The 16255-nt window shown below is 46.0% G+C and overlaps 2 long non-coding RNA genes across 2 annotated transcripts; one reads left to right on the plus strand and one right to left on the minus strand.

Moving 5' to 3' along the window:
* Positions 1–3545, minus strand: LOC140419391 (uncharacterized). The gene is made up of 2 exons (XR_011945755.1): positions 3488–3545; positions 1–2665 (listed from the first exon to the last, which is right to left on the minus strand). It is a non-coding gene; the product is annotated as an uncharacterized lncRNA (long non-coding RNA).
* Positions 3302–15307, plus strand: LOC140419390 (uncharacterized). The gene is made up of 2 exons (XR_011945754.1): positions 3302–3391; positions 13508–15307. It is a non-coding gene; the product is annotated as an uncharacterized lncRNA (long non-coding RNA).
* Positions 15308–16255: the final 948 nt, after the last annotated feature.

The raw sequence follows: 16255 nt of genomic DNA on the forward strand, positions 1-16255 counted from the left end.
TTTAAAACAAAACAATGTTTATTCTATGAATCCAGTTAACATTTTATAAACACACAGTAAACAATTTATCAACTACCAATCCTGACCACTCCCCCCAAAAGAATACAGTACTCTATAGATCACCCTTGATAACTTTCCAAACAACATCCATAAGGTAAATCCTTTTTAAAATAAAGACAGCAGGTTTAAATGCTCTACAGAAACAGGTATTACTTTGGAATCATCAATGATCATGAGACATGGGAGAAGAATTAGGCCTCTCGGCCCATCGAGTCTGCTCCGCCATTCAATCATGGCTGATATTTTTCTCATCCCCTCATACTCATGAAGAAGGAGCTTTTAAAGATTGAGTCACAGTAACTGTCACCTTGTTCAAAATCAAACTAAACTCACTGTCTTTACCAAGGAGATAGGTGCTATCTGTAAAGTCTCAGGCAAGCGACCACTCGGAAGCGATGACTGTAGAAAAGTTTAGATTTATTCCTCTTACTATTTACATCTTCTACTCACCAAAGGGTGTCCCGCGTCTACCCACAGCTGGGTCAGGATATTTATGTTCCAGCAGTCTGAGGAAAACGTGTGGCAGCTCCCCCTCCCCTCACTCAGGTGAGGCCACAGGGACTCTGAGGTTGCAGATCCCTGGGCCTTCTGTAGGGTTAGAACACTACCCAGGCCATGGAGACAGGCTAGGAAACCCTGTCCCTTGATCAGTTCAAAATTGAGGAAGTGTTGAAGTGAGAATGTAAATTACAGCAGCGCTGGCAATAATCTCCGAGTCATTCCTGGAGGTGCCAGAGGACTGGAGAATTGCAAATGTTATGCACTTGTTCAAAAAGGACAGTTCCAACAATTACAGCCCAGTTAGTTTTGAATATCCTGGGAAAGGAGTTCACTAAAATCAGCAACAAGTCAGCCTCTTGTGCGGTTTTGGTTTCTGTTTCTCTTCCTGCACAATAAAACCCTGAGCTCATGTTTACAATGATCCACTTCCCAATCAGAGATCTGAGGCTTCATTAATTTCAGCCCAAAGTGTAACCACAGGAAGAGGAGGCTTTGCAAACATCCCATCCTGAATGATGAGATTCAGTACAGATCCAGTACATCAGTCAAAATAACTGGCTCTTGTGTTTAGTGGTCCCGGGAGTGTTCCCAATACCTTCCCTGGATCCTAGGGTTCGGAAACACTCTGGAAGGTGTGGGGAGCTGGGGCCTGTCCATGGGAGTAACTGAATGTATGAGAACTGGATTAAAAAGGAGAAAAGACCCGAAAATGGAGCAGTTGGGAACAGGATACCAATTAGTTTCCTCTTATCCTCGAGAAATTACTGGCCCTGCTGTGTGTCTGAAAAAACATAAATTCATTTGACACAGATCAGAATATTAAACTGCAGCAAACAGTTTTTGTTTGTGAACTCTCTGGTGTCTTAAGAGGTGGGACGAGTGGATGAATGTCTTCCCACAGTCAGAGCAAAGAAACGGCCTTTCCCCAGTGTGAACTCGCTGGTGTGTCAGAAGATTGGATGGATGAATGAATCCCCTCCCACACGTGGAGCAGGTGAACAACCTCTCCCCAGTGTGAACTCGCTGGTGTTTCTGGAGGCTGGATGACAGGGTGAATCCGTTCCCACACACAGTACACCTGAATGGCCTCTCCTCATTGTGAACTCGCTGGTGTGTTAGCAGATCAGTTGAGGTTTTGTAAATCTTCTCACATTCAGAACATTTGAAAAGTCTTTTATCCGTGTGAACCAGTTGGTGTTTAGCAAGGTGGGATGATCGTGAGAATCCCTTCCCCCATACAGAGCAGGTGAATGGCCTCTCCCCATTGTGGACTCTCTGGTGTATCAGCAATTCACTTGTGGTTTTATAACTCTTCTCACATTCAGTACATTTGAAAGGTCTGTTATCAGTGTGAACCAGTCGGTGTGTCATGAGGTAGGATGATCGGGTGAATCCTTTCCCACACACAGAGCAGATGAATGGCCTCTCCCCAGTGTGAGTACGTTCATGTTCAATGAGTGTCTATGATCGTATGAACCGCTTCGCACAGTGAGAGCAACTGAATTGTCTCTCGGTGGGAACAACCTGGTGCGTAACCAAGTCCTTGGAGCTTTTAGAGTTGTTATCACAGCCTGAGGGCTTAAAGAGCCTCTCGTCAATGTGAACTTGCTGGTGTGTCAGCAGGTGGGATGACTGAATGAATCCCATCCCACATATGGAGCAGATGAATGGCCTCTCCCCAGTGTGACTGTGTCGATGATTTTCAAGCAGGGATGGATAATTTAATCCCTTTCCACAGTCCCCACATTTCCACGGTTTCTCCATGGCGTCAGTGTTGTTGTGTCTCTCCAGGATAGGTGATCAGTTGAAGTCTTGTCCACACACAGAACATGTGTAGTTTCTCCTCACTTTTAATGGTGTGATATTGTTTCTGGCTGTCTAACTGGTTACAGCTCTTTCCACAGTCAGTTCACTGGGACACTCACTCAGGTGCTTTTCCAGTCACACTGATATTTGAAATCTTTTCCCATGAACAGAACAGAGAAACATTTCTCCTTCCACATTTTTCGATGTTATTCAGATTCTGATGTAGCGAGTGATTCTGTTAGATCTCTGCGATGTTTTATTTGAGTTTCCCACTTGCAAAATTTCCTCTTCTAATACCCTGTAAGTTTACAAACATCATCACTGTACAGTATATTAGAAATTCAGAACAGACAATTCCAGTTTCTATGGAGTAACCTCTGACCTCTTGTTACCCCAAATATGTGGGGCAAACAAACTGAAAGAAGACAAAATTAGCAACAAAAGCAAAGGGAAGCTTCCGAACTCAACCAGAACGTTGTTTCCAGTGTCTTGTAGTTGTTCTGTAGCCTGAAGTTCCCAACAGTTGTGGAAGGTAGCAAGCGTACCAGTGGACACCACTGCTCCCTTTCCAGACAGGCTGTTAGGCAGTGTGACAGCCACCGAACCTCCATAGGGACTGCAAATTCAGCTCCAACAAATTTGTGTTAACCAGGTCCAAGAACAGGTCTAGGAGAAGTACTTCTGATTTACCCAGCCTCTTCCAAGGATTCGGAGCCAAGTGTAAGCAAAGTTGAAGAGCAACCCCTTCTGGAAACTATACAGAGGCTGCAACCTCTCACATTGAACAGAAACATGGCTCCATGCACTCTTCTGCACTGCAGCCTGGGGATGAGTGAAGTTGTTAAACAATCTGTGACCCGGTCTCTAGTATTCCCCGAGCACTAGGACCCGGGCGGGAATAGAGAACCCGAAGCCCACAAACCACCCGCGCATGCGCACCGATTCAATTGAATCAAGATGGCGACCGTCAAGCCGGGCCTGTTCCCGGGAAAACGACCCGAAGCTGCAAACGCAGGACTTCCAGGTACGTATTCCTGGTTTAGGGCTTTCACCCGGTGTTTAGACACTCTCCCCATCCAGACCCGGCTCCATCGCTTCCTCCAGGTTTCCGCTTCCTTACCCGCTGCCCATGAGACAAAGAACCGTCTCTCTCTCGCAGGCGCCATCACACACTGCGCATGCTCCAATTCCGCTAGATATTACGCCTGGGCATTGCTGTCCTGCGGTGCAGATAGGGAACATTCACCACCGCGGGGAATGCTGGGTATAGAGTCCGCCATCGATAATCCCAATTACGTGATTAGTGATTTTTGTTTGTTACGTTGTGAAAGTTGGAGCTGGTGGGACAACCAATAAAATTCGGAATATAATCATAGGTAAATCCAAGTGAGCAGACCCTCAATTATCAACCAGAAAGAAAAGTAGTGGAAATTAATGAAACACCAGCCATCCAAGTATGGAAAATAGATATATAATGAGGGAAATCAATTTATGTATCTTTAATGAACATCGAAAAGCAAAGAGGAAGATTAAAGATCTTTAAACACCTCACACACTGGGCAAGAAATGTCTTGAAACGCAAAACAGGAGCTTCAGGAAATCAATACTGACCTTGGGTAGAGTGCTCTTTCCAAGAGCCGGTGCAGACTCGATGGGCCGAATTGCCTCCTTCTGCGCTGTAAATTCTATGAAAACCCTGACAAATATGAAACTACTAGGTTGATGGAAGACATTTTTAAATTACAAATTGTTTACCAGGGATTCACACTCACTCACTTAACTTGCGAATTCAGGTTCCAGCCCTCAAGTCTGGCAACAGACCTTACTGCTCCCTTGCCCCTCCGGCCTCTGAGCACCTCTTGCTGCTGTTTCCCAGGACAATCAGTGTCGACTCTCCAACATTACTCTGTCAAATGGAGTTCAGAGGCTCAGAGGAAAAAAAAGAATGAGGACATGGATCTGAATTTGGAAATACAGTTAAAGAAACATGATTCCATTTGTAAACTGAAGTATTTTCATTGAAATTCAAAGTACTTGATTGCAATTAACACATTCATTTTGCCTGACACTTGTGGGCAATGGGAGTAAATTATGCTCATTATTTTATATCAATCTACTTTTCTATGATTTTGACACATAATCTTTCTTTTTTATCACATTTAAATGGTGGACTTTGAGCTGAAAAATCATCAACGCAGTCACAATGGTGAGATGCCGTTCAGTTGTACTGAATGTGGGAAAGCATTTACACATTCATCCACCCTGGTGACACACCAGCAAGTTCACACTGGGGAGAGGCCATTCACCTGTTCCGTGTGTGGGAAGAGATGCATGTTTTTATCTGGGCTGCGGAGATACCAGCAAGTACACAATGACAAGAGATGGTTTCATTGCTCTGACTGTGATAGGAGCTTTAAATGTTTGTATGGGCTGAGGGAGCACCAGCACATTCACACTGGTTACTCACCATTCAGCTGCTCTCACCGCACAAAGAGCTTCAGCAGATCGTCCAGCCTGTTGATACATCAGCGAGTTCACACTGGGGAGAGGCCATTCACTTGTCATGTGTGTGAGAAGGGATTCATTAATTCATCCAATCTGCTGATACACCGGCGAGTTCACGCTGGGGAGAGACCTTTTAAATGCCCAGACTGTGGGAAGAGCTAACAAAGTTCTGGAGACCTGGTGCACCATCAACGTGTTCACACTGATGAGAGACCGTTCAGGGGCTCTCACTGCGGGGCTGGGTTCAGGCGATCATCTGACCTCAGTGTACATCAGCGAGTTCACACTGGGGCGAAGCCGTTTTCCTGCTCCGAATGGGGAAAGGGATTTGTTCGTTCATGCAACCTGTGGAGGCACCTGCAAGTTCACAGTGGAGAGAGGCTGTTCACCTGATCTGTGTGTGGGAAGAGATTCACTCGTTAATCCACTCTGCTGACACACCAACAAGTTCACAAGTGACTGCAGGGGTTGGATTCTGCTGTTATTCCTCCTGTTAATCATGTCCAGAACTGAACCATGTTCATTATGACCATTGGGATCTGTTTCTGAAGATTTGAATAAACTCCAGCCCAGTTAAAATTATTCAGATTCTGGATAACTGTCAAATCAGCTTTATCTTAAACACAAAGATAAAAGCAAATTACTGCAGACGCTGGAACCTGAAACAAAAACAGAAAATACAGGACAATCTCAGCAGGTCTCTCCAAGATGCTCTCCACAGAGGCTGCCAGACCACCTGAGATTGTCCAGTATTATCTGTTTTGTATTAAACACAGTGTGAGTGTGTTATGTCTTTTTTAATATGTGAAGACAAGTTAGTTCCTTTCAAAAAGTTCTCTGTTGTTTCACAACAACTAGTGTGTGCACAACAAGATCCGAACAGCAAGGAGACAAGCGACCGATTGATCCAGTTTTCTGGTGGTGTCAGTTAAAACATGAATGCTGGTCCCACTGGACCAGGAAATCTCCCCTGTGGACAGTGTGTGGAGCTGCTGAGCTCTCCCAAGCTGAAAGTGGAGCTGATTGAGCTGTTGCGCCTGCAGTGAACCGTGAAGAACCGCTGCCTGGGATCTTTCCTCTTCATTCAGACTCCCAGCTGAAGCTGTTTCTGCAGTAAAATAGTTAACAAAACAAACAAAGAACAAAGAAATGTACAGCACAGGAACAGGCCCTTCGGCCCTCCAAGCCCGTGCCGACCATGCTGCCCGACTAAACTACAATCTTCTACACTTCCTGGGTCCGTATCCCTCTATTCCCATCCTATTCATGTATTTGTCAAGATGCCCCTTAAATGTCACTATCGCCCCTGCTTCCACCACCTCCTCCGGTAGCGAGTTCCAGGCACACACTACCCTCTGCGTAAAAAACTTGCCTCATACATCTACTCTAAACCTTGCCCCTCTCACCTTAAACCTATGCCCCCTAGTAATTGACCCCTCTACACTGGGGAAAAGCCTCTGACTATCCACTCTGTCTATGCCCCTCATAATTTTGTAGACCTCTATCAGGTCTCCCCTCAACCTCCTTCGTTCCAGTGAGAACAAACCGAGTTTATTCAACCGCTCCTCATAGCTAATGCCCTCCATACCAGGCAACATTCTGGTAAATCTCTTCTGCACCCTCTCTAAAGCCTCCACATCCTTCTGGTAGTGTGGCGACCAGAATTGAACACTCTACTCCAAGTGTGGCCTAACTAAGATTCTATACAGCTGCAACATGACTTGCCAATTCTTATACTCAATGCCCCGGCCAATGAAGGCAAGCATGCCATATGCCTTCTTGACTACCTTCTCCACCTGTGTTGCCCCTTTCACTGACCTGTGGACCTGTACTCCTAGATCTCTTTGACTTTCAATAATCTTGAGGGTTCTACCATTCACTGTATATTCCCTGCCTGCATTAGACCTTCCAAAATGCATTACCTCACATTTGTCCGGATTAAACTCCATCTGCCATCTCTCCGCCCAAGTCTCCAAACAATCTAAATCCTGCTGTATCCTCTGACAGTCCTCATCGCTATCCGCAATTCCACCAACCTTTGTGTCGTCTGCAAACTTACTAATCAGACCAGTTACATTTTCCTCCAAATCATTTATATATACTACAAAGAGCAAAGGTCCCAGCACTGATCCCTGTGGAACACCACTGGTCACAGCCCTCCAATTAGAAAAGCATCCTTCCATTGCTACTCTCTGCCTTCTATGACCTAGCCAGTTCTGTATCCACCTTGCCAGCTCACCCCTGATCCCGTGTGACTTCACCTTTTGTACTAATCTACCATGAGGGACCTTGTCAAATGCCTTACTGAAGTCCATATAGACAACATCCACTGCCCTACCTGCATCAATCATCTTAGTGACCTCCTCGAAAAACTCTGTCAAGTTAGTGAGACACGACCTTCCCTTCACAAAACCGTGCTGTCTCTCACTAATACGTCCATTTGCTTCCAAATGGGAGTAGACCCTGTCTCAAAGAATTCTCTCCAGTAATTTCCCTACCACTGAAGTAAGGCTCACCGGCCTGTAGTTCCCGGGATTATCCTTGCTACCCTTCTTAAACAGAGGAACAACATGGGCTATTCTCCAGTCCTCCGAGACATTCCCTGAAGACAGTGAGGATCCAAAGATTTCTGTCAAGGCCTCAGCAATTTCCTCTCCAGCCTCCTTCAGTATTCTGGGGTAGATCCCATCAGGCCCTGGGGACTTATCTACCTTAATATTTTTTAAGACACCCAACACATTGTCTTTTTGGATCTCAATGTTACCCAGGCTATCTACACACCCTTCTCCAGACTCAACATCTACCAATTTCTTCTCTTTGGTGAATACTGATGCAAAGTATTCATTTAGTACCTCGCCCATTTCTTCTGGCTCCACACATAGATTCCCTTGCCTATCCTTCAGTGGGCCAACCCTTTCCCTGGCCACCCTCTTGCTTTTTATGTACGTGTAAAAAGCCTTGTGATTTTCCTTAACCCTATTTGCCAATGACTTTTCGTGACCCCTTCTAGCCCTCCTGACTCCTTGCTTAAGTTCCTTCCTACTTTCCTTATATTCCACGCAGGCTTCGTCTGTTCCCAGCCTTTTAGCCCTGACAAATGCCTCCTTTTTCTTTTTGACGAGGCCTACAATATCTCTCGTTATCCAAGGTTCCCGAAAATTGCCGTATTTATCCTTATTCCTCACAGGAACATGCCGGTCCTGAATTCCTTTCAACTGCCACTTGAAAGCCTCCCACATGTCAGCTGTTGATTTGCCCTCAAACATCCGCCCCCAATCTATGTTCTTAAGTTCCCGCCTAATATTGTTAAAATTAGCCTTCCTCCAATTTAGCACATTCATCCTAGGACCACTCTTATCCTTGTCCACCAGTACTTTAAAATTTACTGAATTGTGGTCACTGTTACCGAAATGCTCCCCTACTGAAACTTCTACCACCTGGCCGGGCTCATTCCCCAATACCAGGTCCAGTACCGCCCCTTCCCTAGTTGGACTGTCTACATATTGTTTTAAGAAGCCCTCCTGGATGCTCCTTACAAACTCCGCCCCGTCTAAGCCCCTGGCACTAAGTGAGTCCCAGTCAATATTGGGGAAGTTGAAGTCTCCCTTCACCACAACCCTGTTGTTTTTACTCTTTTCCAAAATCTGTCTACCTATCTACTCCTCTATCTCCCGCTGGCTGTTGGGAGGCCTGTAGTAAACCCCCAACATTGTGACTGCACCCTTCTTATTCCTGATCTCTACCCATATAGCCTCACTGCCCTCTGAGGTGTCCTCCCGCAGTACAGCTGTGATATTCTCCCGAACCAGTAGCAGAACTCTGCCTCCCCTTTTACATCCCCCTCTATCCCGCCTGAAACATCTAAATCCTGGAACGTTTAGCTGCCAATCCTGCCCTTCCCTCAACCAGGTCTCTGTAATGGCAACAACATCATAGTTCCAAGTACTAATCCAAGCTCTAAGTTCATCTGCCTTACCCGTAATACTTCTTGCATTAAAACATATGCACTTCAGGCCACCAGACCCGCTGTGTTCATCAACTTCTCCCTGTCTGCTCTGCCTCAGAGCCCCACTGTTCCTATTCCCTAGTTCTCCCTCAATGCTCTCACCTTCTGACCTATTGCTCCCATGCCCACCCCCCTGCCATACTAGTTTAAACCCTCCCGTGTGACACTAGCAAACCTCGCGGCCAGGATATTTATGCCTCTCCGGTTTAGATGCAACCCGTCCTTATATAGGTCACACCTGCCCCGGAAGAGCTCCCAGTGGTCCAGATAACGGAAACCCTCCCTCCTACACCAGCTGTTTAGCCACGTGTTTACTTGCTCTATCTTCCTGTTTCTAGCCTCACTGGCACGTGGCACAGGGAGTAATCCCGAGATTACAACCCTCGAGGTCCTGTCTTTTAACTTTCTGCCTAGCTCCCTGAACTCCTGCTGCAGGACCTCATGCCCCTTCCTGCCTATGTCGTTAGTACCAATATGTACAACGACCTCTGCCTGTTTGCCCTCCCCCTTCAGGATGCCCTCTACCCGTTCGGAGACATCCTGGACCCTGGCACCAGGGAGGCAACATACCATCCTGGAGTCTCTTTCACGTCCACAGAAGCGCCTATCTGTGCCCCTGACTATAGAGTCCCCTATTACTATTACTCTTCTGCGCTTTGACCCTCCCTTCTGAACATCAGAGCCAGCCGTGGTGCCACTGCTCTGGCTGCTGCTGTTTTCCCCTGATAAGCTATCCCCCCCGACAGTATCCAAAGGGGTATACCTGTTCGAGAGGGGGACAACCACAGGGGATTCCTGCACTGACTGCCTGCCCTTTCTGGTGGTCACCCATTTCTCTGCCTGCACCTTGGGTGTGACCACATTTACATAACTGCGATCGATGACGCTTTCCGCCACCTGCATGCTCCTAAGTGCATCCAGTTGCTGCTCCAACCGAACCATGCGGTCTGTGAGGAGCTCCAGTTGGGTGCACTTTCTGCAGATGAAGCCATCCGGGATGCTGGAAGCCTCCCGGACCTGCCACATCTCATAGTCAGAGCACTGCACCCCTCTAACTGACATTGCGTCAATTAATTAAAATTAAATTTTTTTTTTTTTTTTAAATATATATATATTTTTTTAAATTTCAAAGTTACTGTTAACTATCTGTTTCCTAGCACTAGATTTCTAATAGAAATGCGAAAGCTAAATATAGTACTCTCCGATTCTGGCTTAGATATCCCTCTAAATTATAATTAAGTAATTATGTTTAATTAGTTACCAATGCTTAATTTTTTTAATTTAGTGTAGATTCCCAACCAGCCACTCAGGCCACAGCTTTTCTGTGATGTCACTTCAGTTTCCCCCCGACACACACAATTTGAAAAAGGTATAAAAGTAAAAATGAGTAAAAATCACTTACTTACCTTCTTACCCTCTGAGTGTCTTAGATGTTCTCAGGTTCTCTCCCTGACAGAGACTGCTCCTCCACCTCCGAACGGCTCCCGAAACTAGGCCGCAATCTTTTAAAATCTCCGCTCCGACTCGCAGCTCCTGCGCTTTTTAAATCTCCCGCGCTGTTTTCAGAGTCCCGGCTCACTCACCTCCCGCGCTGTTTTCAGAGTCCCGGCTCACTCACCTCCCGCGCTGTTTTCAGAGTCCCGGCTCACTCAGCTCCCGCGCTGTTTTCAGAGTCCCGGCTCACTCAGCTCCCGCGCTGTTTTCAGAGTCCCGGCTCACTCACCTCCCGCGCTGTTTTCAGAGTCCCGGCTCACTCACCTCCCGCGCTGTTTTCAGAGTCCCGGCTCACTCACCTCCCGCGCTGTTTTCAGAGTCCCGGCTCACTCAGCTCCCGCGCTGTTTTCAGAGTCCCGGCTCACTCAGCTCCCGCGCTGTTTTCAGAGTCCCGGCTCACTCACCTCCCGCGCTGTTTTCAGAGTCCCGGCTCACTCACCTCCCGCGCTGTTTTCAGAGTCCCGGCTCACTCAGCTCCCGCGCTGTTTTCAGAGTCCCGGCTCACTCAGCTCCCGCGCTGTTTTCTTTGAACTTTGAATATCAATCCCAATTTAATCTTTGGTTCAAAATCTATAACTTTTTAAACAATGTGCAGTGTTACAGGGAGAAGGCAGGAGAACAGCACTGGGTGAAAGGCTCATTCAGAAAGACATAGCAGACACGAGGGACCGAATGGCCTCCTTCTGCACTGCAACAGTCTGTGATTCTGTTGAGCTCATGTAGAACCTTTCACACCTTCAGAATATCCAATATGGTTCACAGCCAATGATGGATTCTGGAAGGAATAATGAGGAGAGGCAGTATAAACTAAACAGTAGAATTTTAAACAGAGCAGGAACAGAGTGGCCTGAAGTTTATGGACACAAATGTTAGAAGGTGGCAGGACAAGTTGATGAGGTGTCAAAAATGCACAAACGATCCTTGTTATCATTGAAATGGGCAGGAGTACAGGGAAGCTATGGGAAACGTTTATTAAACGTTTGGGCCTTAGCTGGATCTCGTGACCAGCTGTGGGCAGCACAATTTAGAAAGGAGGCCAATGTCTTAGAGAGGGAGCAGGGGAGATTCACCAGAATGGTACCAAGGTTGAGGGATTTCAGTTTTGTAGAGAGACTGGAGAAGTTGAGATTTCCTTTCTTACACAGAGAAGGTTCGAGGAAAATTTATTGCTGGTGATCAAAATGATGAGAGGTTTCTGCAGGCAGATCGGAAGAAAACGTTTCCACTGTTAGGAGAGTCAGTAAACTCTGGAATTCCTTCGCTAACTATCCCCACCTCATTTTCCTCCTTTGGATACTCCTTAATTCCTACTTCTTTGACCAGCCTTTGGTCACATCTGCTCTATTGTATCCTTTCATTGCTCAGTGTTAAATGATGATTGATAGCGTCTCCCATGAAATGTTTTGGGATGTCAGACAAAATATCCAGGCTTGGGCTAACTAGTGCCAAGTAACACACAAGTGTCAGGCAATGACCATCTCCAATAAGAGACAATCTAACCATCGCCCCTTGACATGCAATGGCATTACCATCACTGAATCCCCCACTGTCAACATCGTGGGGTTGGGTGACCATTGATCTGAAACTAAACTGGAATAGCCATATAAATAGTGTGGCTACAAGAGCAGGTCAGAAGCTAGGGATTCTGCATGGAATAACTCACTTCCTCACTCCCCAAAGCCTGTCCACCATCTACAAGGTACAAGTCAGGAGTGTGATGGAATGCTCACCACTTACCTGGATGAGTGCAGCTCCAACCACACTCAAGAAGCTCAACACCATCCAGGATAAGGCAGCACACTTGATTGGCATGCCTTCCACAAACATTCACTCCCTCCACCACTGACGCACGGTAGTAGCAGTGGGTGTACCATCTACAAGATGCACTGCGGGAAATCACCAAGACTCCTTGGGCAGCACCTTCCAAACCAATGACATGACTATCTAGAAGAACATAATCAGCAGATACCCTGACATCAAGAACACACCAGACACTCACCGCACACACTGACTGACACACCCACACAAACAGACACACACACTCAGGCATGCAGCCACTACCATCTAGAGGGACAGGAGCAGCAGATATATTTTTTAAAATTCAATTTTTACAAGATGTGGTCGTCACTGGCTCGTCCAGGATTTATTACCCATTCTTAGTTTCCCTTCAGACGGTGATGGTGAGTTGCCTTCTTGAACCGCTGCTGTCCTTGAGGTGTAGGTACACCCGCTGTGCTGTCAGGGAGGTAGTTCCAGGATGTTGCCCCAGAGACAGTGAAGGAGCGGTGATATATTTCAATATCAGGCCACTGAATGACTTGGTGAACCTCCAGGTGATGGGGTTCCCGGTGTCCGTTGCTCATGTCCTTCCAGATGGTAGTGGTTGTGGGTTTGGAAGATGCTGTCTCAGGAACCTTGGTGAGTTACTGCAGTGCATCTTGTAGATGGTACACACAGCTGATTGATCAGGAGCTGGTTTAGCACACTGGGCTAAATTGCTGGCTTTTAAAGCAGACCAAGGCAGGCCATATTCGGTACATATGACAATAAATCAATCAGTCAAATGAACATGAAATGAAATGAAATGAAAATCGCTTATTGTCACAAGTAGGCTTCAATGAAGTTACTGTGAAAAGCCCCTAGTCGCCACATTCCGGCACCTGTTCGGGGAGGCTGGTAGGGAATTGAACCATGCTGCTGGCCTGCCTTGGCCTGCTTTTAAAGCCAGCAATTTAGCCCAGTGTGACTGTGACAGATTTATTGTCATATGTACCGAAGTACAGTGAAAAGTATTTTTCTGTGGCCAAGGGAACATCCACAGTACGTACACAGTAGACAAAAAGGATAATTGACAAAGAAAATAATTGATTTTATTGTCAGTCTTCAGACAGGAGCTGGAGAACTGAACCCAGACAGAGGAGAGGGAGGGAGAAAACTGGGAGTGGAGGAAAGAAATGGTGCAGATGGTGAGATGGGTTTGGATTTCAGCCCAGGGAGGAGGGAGAGTGTGTGGGACGGGGATTTACAGCTTTGGGGGAACAAGAGAGGGAAAAATGTTCCAGAGAAACTAGAATTGTCTGTTCAGAATTTATATGCTGCACTGACAGTGATGACGTTTGTAAATTCCTTTTACAGGATATTGGAAAGGAGGATTTACAGATGTGAGACTGAAACCAAACATCATCTGACAGTCACTCAATTCATCAGGACCTGAAAATCCTCAGACTTTGAATGTTGAAGGAGAAACGATTGTCTCTTCTGTCTGTGAGAAACAATTTTAAACATCAGTGTGACTGGAAAGATATCAAGACAAACACACCCGAGCGAGAGTGTTCCAGTGAACTGACCGAGGAAAGAGCTTTAACCAGTTACACAGCCTGAAGAAACATCACGACCTTCACAGTGAGGAGAAACCATACACGTGTCCTGTACGTGGCGAAGACTTCAAGCGATCATCCACCTTGGAGAGACACAAGGACACAGGCGCCATGGAGAAACCATGGAAATGTGAGGACTGTGGGAAGGGATTCAGTTACCCTTCCCTGCTGGAAAACCATCGGCAGTCGCACTGGGGAGAGGCCATTCACCTGCTCTGTGTGTGGGGAGAGATCAATTCAGTCATCTGGCCTTGGTCTCACTAGCGGATTCACACTGAGGAAAAGCTATTCATCTGCCCCTCCTGTGGAAAGAGGTTCAGGCATTCTTCAGCACTCACTATACATCAACGCACTCACACTGGGGAGAGGCCGTTCGTCTGCTCCGACTGTGGGAAGAGATTCACTCAGTCATTCCACCTGCTGTCACACCAGCGTGTTCATAGAGGTGAGCGGCCATTCACCTGCTCTGTGTGTGGGAAGGGATTCACCGGATCATCCCACTTGCTGTCACACCAGCGAGTTCACATTAAGGAGAAACCATTCAGCTGCACTTCCTGTGGAAAGAGTTTCAGACAGGCATCCTCCCTCATTGCACAGCAGCGGCTCCATACTGGGGAAAGACCGTTTACTTGCTTTGTGTGTGGGAAGGGATTCACAGTTTTACCCACCCTTCTGAGACACCAGCGAATTCACACTGAAGAGAAACCATTCGGCTGCACCTCCTGTGGAAAGAGTTTCAGGCAGTCATCCAACCTCACTGCTCACCAACACACTCACACTGCGGAGAGACCATTCACATGCTCCGTGTGTGGGAAGGGATTCAATTAGTCGTCACTGCTCACCAGCGTATTCACACTGGGGATAAACCGTTTACCTGCTTAGTGTGTGGGAAGGGATTCGCAAAGTCTTTCAACTTGCTGACACACCAACGCACTCACATTAAGAGACAATTCAAATGCTGTGTGTGTGTGGGAAGGGATTCACTCAGTCACGATGCCTCCAGCAAGTTCATAAATGACTGTAGGGGTTGGATTCTGCTGTTGTTTAGTATTGACAGTCTGACAATATTTTGTTCCTGCTGATGTTAACCCCTATAACTGCTGGAACTCAATATGCTGAAAATGGCATTTATTGTGGGGGCTACAGTGTCTATTTTTAAAAGCACCATCTGTGATCTTTCCCCTTAATCCAGGAACTCTCAGCAGAAACCTGTTTAGAATAAATTTCTGAACTTTTGCTTCAATTCTAAATCAACTTTTGGTGCATAATCTACAATTGTCTGAAAGATCCAACTGCAGGGCTTAATATATATGTTTTTCAATGGCTCTTCTTGAGATTTTCTCGAGAGATGCTCTCTGATTTTCAGGAGTTAATTTTTGGTTTCCAGGGTCTCCTTTTCCACTCTCACTGACTCCTTTATTAAGTGATGTAGTCACGCAATCACATTACCGTCAACATTTGTGTTGAGTATTTTTTGAGTTTACTTATTTTCGTACAGAAGATAGCACAAATACCAAAGACTGTGTACATATTAAATGTTTTAAATTGAAAGCAATAAGATGTTTTGGTTAATTTATTTAAAAAGGAAACACCCTTAACTTACTCCATTTCCAAAATGAGAATTCAAACTATCTGACACAATGAAACTCAACAGATGCCGAGTGTTTATTGGATCAGACGGTGAAGCAGGAAAAAACTCACCAATTCTGATCTTTATTATGTGGATTTACATTCAAAACCCATCGATAACCTCACTGCACCCACTGAGATCAGCTCAGACCGGGGGTTTTGTTTGTTGTCTGTGAGCGTTCAATTGCAAATAACAGCAGTGAAGAATGAAACCTGGATCACAACTTCTAATTTGACAGATGTGATTAGTGAGTAAGTTCACAGCAGAGATTACGCCAATTCCTGAGCTGTGCATCCCACCTCCTGAGATGTATAAAAATAATGAAATATTGCTCAGCAGAAGGGAAAGCTCTAAGTGTCTGCATCTCCTTCCGAAGCTCACACTGCTATGAAACCCTCTAGTTGTGTCCCAGGGAGACACGGTTCCTCCACACAGCACTGACTCAGGCAGCACGTCAGCCAGCTTCTTTCCTCAAAATGGACGACAAAGCTGTTCCTCCAATCACAGATTCTGTCGCTGCAGAAGCAACAACATTGGGAGAGACAGAATCTGTGATTGGAAGAGCTGTTCTTCACAGATTCTGTCGCTCCCATATACAGGGGCAGGTATTCTTCGAGTGGATTCTCCCATGATAGAACTTTCGTGGTCCTTTTGAGGATGAATTCATGATTCACACCTGGTTCTGAAATACTATCACTCTAGGTGTAAGGCTTCGTGGGATAAAACATGGATCTACATCTTGTTACCTAACACAAATTCATATCGTCACCTGAGTCCCAGATTTAAATGTGATTGTCCAATACAGAAAATATATATAAATTCACACCGTTAAATCTGATTCACAAGGTACAGGAGATACTTTGTGTTGTTCACAAT

The sequence above is a fragment of the Scyliorhinus torazame genome, chromosome 5, assembly GCF_047496885.1.
Source record: "Scyliorhinus torazame isolate Kashiwa2021f chromosome 5, sScyTor2.1, whole genome shotgun sequence".
Taxonomy (NCBI): Eukaryota; Metazoa; Chordata; class Chondrichthyes; order Carcharhiniformes; family Scyliorhinidae; genus Scyliorhinus; species Scyliorhinus torazame.